Here is a 12,560-nt window from a genome sequence, read left to right on the forward strand (position 1 = left end):
TATACGGCAGTTTTTCGCTGTCGTCGTCGGACATCCGTTGTATTGCAGAATGGCACCAGCCCCTTTCTGGAAATATTTTTTCTAAGTGACGTAGCAACGAAGTACAATGCTTCATTAGCTTCAAGAGAGTAAAGATTAATCTGCCATTGCTATGAAATCATAAAAGAGAAAGGGAATTGTAATAACAGCAACAAATTAAAAACTTAACAATTCACTCATAGTATACAATAAAAACAGAAAGTAGCTGATATGCTACCTGTGTCTACCAAGGGCGTATCTTATTAAATAAAACAGTAAACCAGTGAAAAACTGCTTTTAATAAACATTTAAAATACAAGAATGCACTTGCACAATCCGAGAAAACATGCAGCATTTCTTATTAAATAAAACAGAAAAACTAGTAAAAACTGCGAATATCTCCTGGGGGGGGGGGGAGGGGCGGGAGGCAGCTGCCACCCTTGGCCCTCGCCGGGTACGCCCATGGTGTCTACATAATATGCCTTTATCCGCTTGTAGCCCTTGAGAATGGACAAATTAACACAAAAAACGGACTGCTACAGCCAGAATTTTAATCCTTTGTAATGCTGAAATATTGGTACGATTCCCGACTGCTACATGATTTTTGAGCAGGGTTTTATAAAATTAAATTCAGTAGGAGAATACTGGTGACTCTTTAGTAGTGTTCAAGCCTAATTAATTTAATATTTTGATCCTATGTATCTTGAAACTGGTAGAGACCAAAGTTTCTGTTCATCGTTCGATTTCAACGTTTAATACAGGAAATAACAGGAATAAAAAAACTGAAAATCGGTTATTTCAGAAACCTGTTATTCTGAACTGTTTTAACACTCTGGTTTAACTGGCGCGGAAAAAAAAAAATACGACGTAACCGAAAAGCGGTTGTTTCAGCAATAACCGACATCCCTATTTCCGACCACCGGAAACACGTACGGCTATCCGGAGAAGGGTTGAAGAGGGGGAGAGGGCTCAATTTTCGTGAATAATAGTTGTGAAGCCGAAAAACTTGGCAATATGGTTCAATAGGCTGCATTGTGCACATTGTGTAAGTTTCATAGCATCTCTTTATGTTAGCTCTAAGAGGCATTCAGAAATTCAACGACAAATATGGTCGCGAAAAATGTTTGAACCAAGTTTCTGTTTCACACTTAGCTTGTAACGCTGTCTTTTTGTGAACTTTTCGTAGCATATGCAAGTTTTATGACTTCTAATAGTAACTTTGAAACAGACGAGACTAAAATACGCCGAAAAAATTACCCACAGAAATGAATGGAATTCCTAATCAGCATTTGCGTTAATCACCTCATGAAAGAGTATACTTTTCTTTGCAAAATACAAAAATCCAAAGATATCTTTCTTTCGCTGGAGGTATATAGTTGTCCAGTGAAGTTTCTGATGCAAATCACTACGTCCTCCGCAGCTTGTGTCAAGCCTCTATATCTCATGGTACCGGGTTCGGCAGGAACTCGAGACACTCGAACAATCCTTTCATCCTCACTCTGGGAAACTACGATCACAACCACAGGTGGAAACACAAGCGACCAAAGACACTGCTAGCTAGGGCATAACCACCTATGGTAAACTAACATACGCAAACAGCGACAAACGTCGGTAAGCCCCTGCATATCAGCAACGCTGACTGGCAACTACCAGCTGCTATTAGAGCCGACCAACAGGCCACAGCAGGGACACCGACGAGCTCGCCCACAGACGCACGAACAATCTGCCAACACTCCCTCACACTGTGCCTCCGGTATATGACCTATCGGACACAAGACCGATAACAAACCTAACTGTTGCAGGCTGCAGGACGCTGAACGAGGACTCTGTACCAGCACCCAGCGCCAGCCGCCGAGCAGCACAAACGCACAACGTCAAGGTATCGACATGCATGATACCCACTACTAACAAAGCCTATCCTTGCACAACCTATCGCAGGCAGCAAGACAACCGCTACTGCTCTTGCCGCCAGACCTAACTTTCGCAGAGGTTTTTTTCCCTTGGCTCTTGCCTTGGCACTTTTTTTCCTCTGCCCTTCAAACCGCTACCCTTCGTCAGATTTCGACCAATCTATCTCCAGATGAGCGCGTATTAATGGTTAATCCTAACCAGACGTACGCAAACATCGCAGCACCCACATCCTGCGACACCTCACTTTAGTGAATACTAACCCTTATGCAGAGATGGCAGTAGACCTTTTGTGTTGGCCATCATGCCGGTGTGGGCGTGGAGGGGCTCCACCTCTTGCAAAAAAAGGGTTCGGCACCAAGAGGGGTTAGAATTTCTTCGATGGGGGACTGGGTGTTTGTGTTGTGCGCGCCAAAGTGGGGCCCAATAGAAAGACTCGCAGCAGGTGTCCGAACAACGCGAGACAGTAAGGAAAACAAAGTCCGCGAAGGCTGCGCTGGTCGATGTGCAGTGACCAATTTTTGTATAAAGTGCTGGACGAATTCACTCGTTTTCGGCCACTCAGCGACGTGCTGCTAAAATCGAGGCGCATGCCCTGCGATGTCTCTCAAACCATTTTACAGAAACTATTCAGTAAAAAAATACATTTTTCAGTTACTTATACCATTATATATCAGCTTCATCATGACTTGCTCATAATTTTGTTAATGGTCAAAATTATTGTGACATTTGCATTCGTCAGACACGTCGCGAAAGTCGATGGAGTTTGCAATGAAATATGAGAATCACTATGATTTTGAGTTTGGTGCAAATCACATAATATGTTCATAGCTACGAAATTACTCTGAAATATTAAAGTTTTATTTAATTTGGGTGGAGGTCTTTATCTGACACCAATTTCGAGAGAGTTGATCTGATGTAGCACACTCATTTCCGACCACGCGCGCCAGCGATAAAGCCAAGATGAAATGCCCACAATTTCCTCATCAGTATATATTACAAAATTAAGTTTACAATCTGCGTGCCGCTAAAACCCAAAAATGAATCCCGGTAAGATCAAGTGAGTGATATTGTGTGGCTGGCTATATCCCCCATCCATGAAGTGGCTGGCTATATCCCCCATCCATGAAGAAGATTCCCGTTTTTACGTCACGGGCGAGCTTTCGAAAATATAAGGGCTGAAAGTTTCGCCGTCTAGAAATTTTTAGAACATTGCAGAACATTCGATAGTAGTCGAGAACATCCAAGAGAGTTCGAGAGCATTCCACAACATTCCAGAATGTTCCATATTGATCCGAGATGCTCTGGAATGTTGAGGAGTAGTTTGGAAAATTGTGGAAGATTCCACAATGTTCGGGAACATTACAGAACACTCTCGAATATTGTGGAGTGTTCTGGAACATTATGGACCATTCGAAGCCTTTTTGGTATGTTCTGGAACTCGCCACTGATGGGGCTATCCATTGATAGGGTGTATAAAACAAGACCTGTCGGAGGTTCGAACGTCAGTGTCTTATCACTGAGGAAGGGAGGAACCGAAGTAGTGCAGTGAGTGAATAAAAACAAGCAGTGACGTGTGAGTTGTCTAAGTGATATAGTGATTGAATATAAATCGAAAATAAAGTTTGAAAAGTGTCTAAAGTTTACTTAGTGTACTTGTTAATTAAAAGTTGATCTATATTTTAGACGACGCCCAAACGTAAGAAGAAGGAGATCTTGCCAGTTCTGAAACAAACAAAGGAAAACAAAAAGAACAGCGAAAAGATTAAACAAACGAAGAGCGCAGAGCACGTTTAAATTCCCAACGAACAATAACGAGCAATGTGAGAAGCAGAGAAACCGAAGAACAACGAAATGAATGGACTCAAGAATCAAGAATCGCGATACAATCTTATAATGAAAAACTGCGAACTCAAGCCAGCCATGAAAATATCACTGAGATTTTTGACAAACACTTCTAGCAGACGAGATCAATGCATGCTTAAAAATCACGTCTCTGGCCACACATACAAATGGCGCGACTAACAAAAAATTTCAGACTTGAACTATCAAAAGACGAAACAACAGCACATTTTGCTCAATAACTTTTACAAATACGCGAAGGTACATATCCTGCAAACCAGACGACCGGCCTCATTAAACTCAACAGTGATTTTGCAACATAACCACTGCTGGAAACGAACTCATCGACCAGATTTATCCAAATTTTGTTGACAACTATGCCAGTCCGGAGTGGCTATTTGAAACGGCAATTTTGGCGACTAAAAATAATATAGTCGACGAATCAACATTAATATTCAAGAGAATATTCCCGGTGAAAAGAGAATATATAAATCGATCGACAAGATGGTAAATGTTGAAGAAAGCGTGAGCTTCCCAACAGAATTTCTAAACTTTTTGCAAGTACCAGGAATGCCAACACTGCTTTCTACTTAAAATTAGATCTCCGAACACACTACGAAGAAATTACAGTTCATCAAAACTACGTAAAGGAACACGGATGATCGTCAAACAGCTATCGAAAAACATCATCGATGTTAAATTATGACTGGAAAGTACAAAGGGCACATACTATTTATCCCCAAAATACTGCTGATCTCTACTGAACTGCCACTCAGATTTAAGATAATACAATTTCCAATCAAATTAGCCACAGCCAAGCTTTAAAATATTGCGGCATTAGCCTCAAATACCCCTGCTTTTCTCACGGTCAACTATACGCAGCTTGCTCTCGTGTAGAAAATTTGAAAGAAAAGTACATATACAGGGTGGTCCATTGATCGTCATCGGGCCAAATATCTCACGAAATAAGCGTCAAACGAAAAAACTACAAAGAACGAAACTTGTCTAGCTCGAATGGGGAAACCAGATGGCGCTATGGTTAGCCCGCTAGATGGCGTTGTCGTTGGATCACGATAGCAAATATCCTTCAACTTTCCCCACAGAAAGAAATCCGGGGACGTCAGATCCGGTGACGTGCGGGCCATGGTTTGGTGCTTCGACGACCAATCCACCTGTCATGAAATATGCTATTCAATACCGCTTCAACCGCACGCGAGCTATGTGCAGGACATCCAACATGTTGGTAATACATCGCCATTCTTTCATGCAGTGAAACATCTTGTAGTAATAACGGTAGAACATTACGTAGGAAATCAGCATATATTGCACCATTTAGATTGCCATCGATAAAATGGGGGCCAATTATCCTTCCTCCCCTAATGCCGCACCAATGCCAGGTCGCTGATGTTCCACTTGTCGCAGCCATCGTGGATTTTCCGTTGCCCAATAGAGCATATTATGCCGGTTTACGTTACCGCCTGTTAGTGAATGACGCTTCTTCGCTAAATGGAACGCTTGCAAAAAGTCTGTCATCGTCCCGTAATTTCTCTTGTGCCCAATGGTAGAACTGCACACGACGTTCAAAGTCGTCGCCATGCAATTCCCGGTGCATAGAAATATGGTACGGGTGCAATCGATGTTGATGTAGCACTCTCAACACCGACGTTTTTGGGATTCCCGATTCTCGCGCAGTTTGTCTGCTACTGATGGGCGGATTAGCCGAGACAGCAGCTAAAACACCTACTTGGGCATCATCATTTGTTGCAGATCGTGGTTGACGTTACACATGTGGCTGAACGTTTTCAGTTTCCTTAAATAACGTAACTATCCGGCGGACGGTCCGCACACTTGGATGATGTCGTCCAGGATACCGAGCAGCATACATAGCACACATTTTGATCACAACAGCCATACATCAGCACGATATCAACCTTTTCCGCAATTGGTAAACGGTCAATTTTAACACGGGTAGTGTATCACGAAGGAAATACCGTCAGCACTGGCGGAATGTTACGTGATACCACGTACTTATACGTTTGTGCCGTCTATCACAAAGTGGTCTAACTAAAACATTCATATTTCTTTACGTACCACACGAATATGTTATAAAAATGGGGGCTCCTATTTAAAAAAACGCAGCTGATATCCGTTTGAAGTATGGCAGCGCCATCTAACGGGCCCATCATAGCGCCATCTGGTTTCCCCCTTCAAGCTAGACGAGTTTCGTTCCTTGTAGTTTTTTCGTTTGATGCTTATTTCGTAAGATATTTGGCCCGGTCACGATCAATGGACCACCCTGTATATCCCAGATAATAAAACGAAAAATGTTGTTTGTATACAAGTATAGCAAATAGTAGTAATATGTTATCAATTTTTTGTACCTCTTATACTTTAAAGCTAATCCTTTAATTCCAGCTACCACTCAATCTCATATCAACTTTGCAAAAACAGACATAATGTCTTATGGGATAACAGCAATCAGTGATTTTATAATGTTACTTTAAATCCGTCTTGATTGCAAATTTTTTTTTTATTATTCATATGGCCGGTTTCGGTTCATTCAGAACCATGAAGATGGTTCTGAATGAACCGAAACCGGCCATATGAATAATAAAAAAAAAAAAATTTGCAATCAAGACGGATTTAAAGTAACATTATCATATCAACTTCCTGAGTGAAGCCTGGTACCTGAGCTGGTATTTAATAAACGGTTCGAGATATCGAAACGACACTATCGAAAATGATAGCATGCAAAGAGGAGAGTATTTTCCGATACGGCTACTATGCAAAACTTCATTATCTACTGTGTTATTCGAAAAAAATAGAGACTTCTTCGATGTAAGAACGTAATTTTTAAGGACCATCGATAGCTGGTGAAACGAGAAATGCTGTTGGTTTTGGAACAACGTAAGTGAAGACATTACAAGTTTATCTTTGTACCGAGGATGTGCTTTATCATACGCCGTTGAACTTACTTTTCCTCAGTTTCTCACTTAATAAACTTAGTAAACCACTGCTTTAGCTTACAGTCACAATTGCGTCTACATAACATGTTAATGAGGAGACATCGTATAAACTTCACACTGTTTTGCCAAAGGAGCACATATTAATATGGCAACAAGAGAAATGTAAGTTTTCTCAAACTTCGACACTATGACGCTTCTCTGAAAGTTACAAATGGTTAACAAGCCAGCCAAAAAAAAAAATTGCTCCTTTTGTTACATTTTCAGCGGAACTCTTTTTAGATACTAATGCAGAGGTAACAGTAGATCTTTCTGATTGGTCACCATGCAAATGTGGGCGTGGTGGGGCCCCACTTAATATTTAGAAAAAAATGTGAGAGTAGCTCTAGAACAGCGCTTCGTCTCCATTTCTCGGCATTTCCCCTACAGAACCTGCCCGTAACCCCCACCATACCGCTGGCCACACGTCTGCCCTGCCGACTGCTTATCTATGGGCCACCAGGCCATATGGCTACCACTGCCATATGAACACTCGATTTCATGTCGCTACTGGTACCATTATCCTCTGAGATCAGGGCGCTATTTCTCGGGTAGGAATAGTAAATGTGTCGACAAGTTCGGTATGCCTCGAAGGAAAAGTGAAACATGAGGGTCAGTTAGCAATGTCTGAATATTTTGTACAGTTCTACAAATGGATGAAGTAATTGGAACTGTCCAGATTAAGCCTCCACATTGCATTCCTTTATTTCCACATTACAGCTTTCGTGCCGGCAAACTAACTTCACAAAACGTTTAAATTACACTTTGGTTCAAACTACTAACGGTTTAAGATTTATATTTGGAAAACTTCAAAATTCTTCAGAAATTAGTTACAATACAACAGTTGTACAACACAGCATTTGTTACAGTTGCAGAGTAACCTGTAGGATATGGAACTGAAAGTTCAGTGTCGTAATTAGCCACACACTACCATGCTGTGACTTTATAAAATGCTTTTCTTTTCAGCTCCTGATCGGTGCAACCGCTATAGCGCTGAAAAACGCGCTCTATCTCTACAGAGTGGACTGATGTAATTTATAAAAAAAAAAAAACGCTAATAAGCATAGCATGAAACACTGATGCGGAATTCAATAGCATTAAAACGTTTTAAAAGAACCTTATTATGCCTTATATTACTCCTGGAGGGCACTTCTGAGCTCTGTGACCTTGGCACCAGTTAGGATACTTATAAATAAATTTTAAAATTTTTCGTAAAAGTATCCTAACTGGTTCCAAGGTCACAGAGCTCAGAATTGCCCTCCATGGAGTAATATAATGCATAAAAGATCTTCCTAAATGTAACATATGGATGATAGAAAAGAGGTTATTATTATTATTAAAAACTTTAAAAGAGCTTTAAAACGTTCCAAAAATATCTTCTCCTCCTTCCAATTTGGCGCTCGTAGAGTCAGTAGCGCACAAAAGATCCCTCTACCGGCTGAAGAATATTTCATATATAGAAATGTTCCTAAGCATAACACACAAACATACACTGATGTGACAATTCAAGGGATAGCGATATCTACGTATACAGATGCTGGTGTTACCGCATACACAGGGAATAAAAGGGCAGTGAATTGGCTGAGCTGTAATTTGTACTCGGATGATACACGTCAAAAAGTTTTTGATGTGATTATGACCGCAGGACGGTAATTAACAAACTTTGGAGGCTCAACGGTAGTCGGAGAGGGATGTGACAATTCATGGGACATTCATTTGGGAAATCGTTATGGAATTCAATATTTCAATATCAACAGTGTCAAGAGTGTGCCAAAAATACCGAATTTCAGGCATTGCTTCTCACCACTGACAACTCTGTGGCTGAGAGCCTTCACTTAAGGATCGGGAGCAGCGGCCTCTACGTAGATTAGTCAGTTTTAACAGACAAGGAACACCGCCAGAAATAACCGCAGGAATCAATGTCGGACGTACGACGAACGTGCGTGCCCGTTAAGACAGTGCGACGAAATGTGGTGTTAATGGGCTACAGCAGCACACGACCGACGCTAATACCTTTTCGAACAGCAGGATATTGCTTACAGGGCCTCCCCTGTGCTTATAACCATGGCTGGACCCTAGACGACTGGAAAACCTTGCCGGCCGCAGTGGAAGAGCGGTTCTAGGCGCTCTAGTCTGGAACTGCGCGACCGCTACGGTCGCAGGTTCGAATCCTGCCTCGGTTATAGATGTGTGTGATGTCCTCCCTTAGGTTAGTTAGGTTTAAGTAGTTCTAAGTTCTAGGGGACTGATGACCTCAGATGTTAAGTCCAATAGTGCTCAGGGCCATTTCAACCATTTTTTGGAAAACCTTGGCCTGCTCACATAAGTGGCTGGCTTTGAGCACTATGGAACTTAACATCTATTGTGGTGTCACCGCCAGACACCACACTTGCTAGGTGGTAGCTTTAAATCGGCCGCGGTCCGTTAGTACATGTCGGACCCGCGTGTCGCCACTGTCAGTGATCGCAGACCGAGCGCCACCACACGGCAGGTCTCGAGAGACTTACTAGCACTCGCCCCAGTTGTACGGACGACTTCGCTAGCGATGCACACTGACGAAGCCTCGCTCATTTGCAGAGCATATAGTTAGAATAGCCTTCAGCTAAGTCAATGGCTACGATCTAGCAAGGCGCCATTAGTAACATTGCATGTATCTACAGAGTCTCACTTGTATCGTCAAGAGCGATGTACAACAATGATGGATTAAAGTTAAGTATTCCAGCAGCTACGTACTTTTCTTTATAGCATTTATTACGTATCCTGTTTCAGACCTATCTCTAGCCTGCGTGGGTTAACGCGTGCATATCGGCTTCCTCACTCAGGTAGTGTTCGTAGTGTTGGCTAACTGCTAACACTACATATATGGTCATCAGTCCCCTAGAACTTAGAACTACTTAAACCTAACTAACCTAAGGACAGCACACAACACCCAGTCATCACGAGGCAGAGAAAATTCCTGACCCCGCCGGGAATCGAACCCGGGAACTGCTCAGATAAGTCCCGATTTCAGTTGTAAGAGAGCTAATGGTAGGGTATGTGGCGCAGACCCCACAAAACCATGGACCCGAGTTGCCAACAAGGCACTGTGCAAGCTGGTCATGGCTGCATAATGGTGTGGGATGTGATTACATGAAATGGACTGGGTCCTGTGGTCCAACTGAACCGATCATTGTACGGAAATGGTTATGTTCGGCTACTTGCAGACCATTTCCTGCCATTCGTGGGATTCTTGTTGTGGATAACAATGCGTCATGTCCCTCGGTCACAATTGTTCATGATTGGTTCGAATAAGATTCTGGACAGTCTGAGCGAATGATTTGGTCGCTCACATCTGATGTGCATGGACCATATGGGTAGAACATCTCACACAGTTCATATCAGGTTTAGGTGTTTAGAGGTAGATGGAGGAACTGTGACTGTGCAAACAAAATAGTGACACACATATACACATATTAAATGTTCAAATGTGTGTGAAAACTTATGGAACTTAACTGCTAAGGTCATCAGTCCCTAAGCTTACACACTACTTAACCTAAACTATCCTAAGGACAAACACACACACACACACACACACACACACACACACACACACTCTTGCCCGAGGGAGGACTCGAACCTCCGCCGGGACCAGCCGCACAGTCCATGACTGCAGCGCCTCAGACCGCTCGGCTAATCCTGCGCGGCTACACATATTACCCTAACTAAAGTTGTACAGTTACTGTCAAGGCCACTGTTCAGTTGTATCAAGGAAACAGAGTTCTGAATGAAAGTACAACACTGAGCAACAAAACACTGTTTGGAACACTCAATGAACTATACAAAGGCACCTCCTCACATAAAACATAACAATCAGTCACAAATATCGGAAAACGGTTTTCTCGGTTCCCTCCCCACCACATCTTCCATCCCTCCCTCTCTCTCTCTCTCTCTCTCTCTCTCTCTCTCTCTCTCTCTCTCTCCGCGCACGCATTCCTCGCTCCCAGCAGCCACACAATATTTCTGACGAAACATTCCAAATTAGCGCCACAACAAACATAAGACCAACGATGAACAAGTGAGCAGCGACAATAACACACCACCTCTCACTGACAAGGGGAGGCCGCCAATTGTGAAATTCAGATTCGATTCATACTGCGCATAATAAAAGCTCATGGCCAGAGGTGTAATGTGGCAAAGCACCAAGACGCACTTCTCAGCCGTTGTCGAGAAAATCGACAGTTAAAAGAAACCGTTGCGGTGAAATACTCTCTACGATTTGCAATTTCCTACAGCGTCGTGGCGCAGCGGTAGGCGCTCGGGTTCGCCATCCGAAGGTCGCCGGATCGAATCTCGCGCCATGCAACTTTTTTTTAGTATTTGTTTTTTTTGTAATTCAAATGTATTATATATATATATATATATATATATATATATATATAAAAATTCCCGGTAATCAGTTGCAACAATTATGCATATAATAAGTTGTTGAAAGTCGTTTGTCATGGAAAAACTGGCGACTTCGAACATGATTATGTTTTCCGCAAACATAGTTGTATTTCACAAATGTTATTGTCTTCATAATGTTTACACGTGTAGTAAACGGAAGACGTAGAAACGATATTCCGAAACGAATACGTATAGTATAAGTCAAACGTTCGAATTATGTATTTGAATTACAAAAAACAAATACTAAAAAAAAGGGTTGCATGGCGCGAGATTCGATCCGGCGACCTTCGGATAACGAACCCGAGCGCTTACCGCTGCGCCACGACGCTGTAGGAAATTATAAATCGTAGAGAGTATTTCACCGCAACGGTTTCTTTTTGCTGTCGATTTTCTCGACAACGGCTGAGAAGTGCATCTTGGTGCTTTGCCACATTACACCTCTGGCCATGAGCTTTTATTATGAGCAGTATGAATCGAATCTGAATTTCACAATTGGCGGCCTCCCCTTGTGAGTATGGAGTCAGAACTGTCTCCTCAAACCACCTTTCGCCACATTTTGTGAAAGTACTTGTGAGGTGAACAAGTGAGAGAAAATTTTGTGGATAACTGCGCGGAAACAGCGCACTGAGTAGCAATTGATCGAGACATCAACCAGAGACACGCAACAGAACGAGAAATGTAAGTACAGAATCGCACGTTACTTGTACCCACAAAACAGTTCTTCACAAATACACAATAATTTTCTTCGTGGCTAGTTTCCAGCTTACATGCTGTCAAATAAACGACGAAAAAGGGAACAAAAACCAATGTATAAAAATGCAGTTCATTTAGCGATGTAATTTTAAGATGAGCGTCTAAACAAAACGAAGCGAAATACACACATTGTAATTATTAGGTCTACAATAGATAAACTATTATAAATTTGATATTGTACTTTACAGAACTAAAAACTGACCCTCATAAGATGACACATAGGTGTCGAAACATGTCTGGGTAAATACAAAAATAAAGTAATTGTGCTTGCATAAGGCTGATTTTATAAAACAACCCAATTTTTAAATCGTAAACACGGAAAAGCATCAAGAGGACTTTCAAACCTTAGTAAAATGAGTGACTACAAGCTCTTACTGACCTAGGGATGGCGATTATCGCTTAAAGGACCGATTTTATGTTACTTTTTTTTTCATGCCAGTTTATGCTGACAAAACTGCTCGAAAAAAAACCAGTTCCTGAAGTAACCGATATTTGGCTTCTTATTCCTGTTACTTCCTGTAATAAACGTAGAAATCGAACAAAGACTGAAAAATTTTGACTCTCTCAGTTTCAAGATATGTAAAATCAAAATACTAAATTATTCTGTCCACC

The sequence above is a fragment of the Schistocerca piceifrons genome, chromosome 9 (assembly GCF_021461385.2).
Source record: "Schistocerca piceifrons isolate TAMUIC-IGC-003096 chromosome 9, iqSchPice1.1, whole genome shotgun sequence".
Classification (NCBI taxonomy): domain Eukaryota; kingdom Metazoa; phylum Arthropoda; class Insecta; order Orthoptera; family Acrididae; genus Schistocerca; species Schistocerca piceifrons.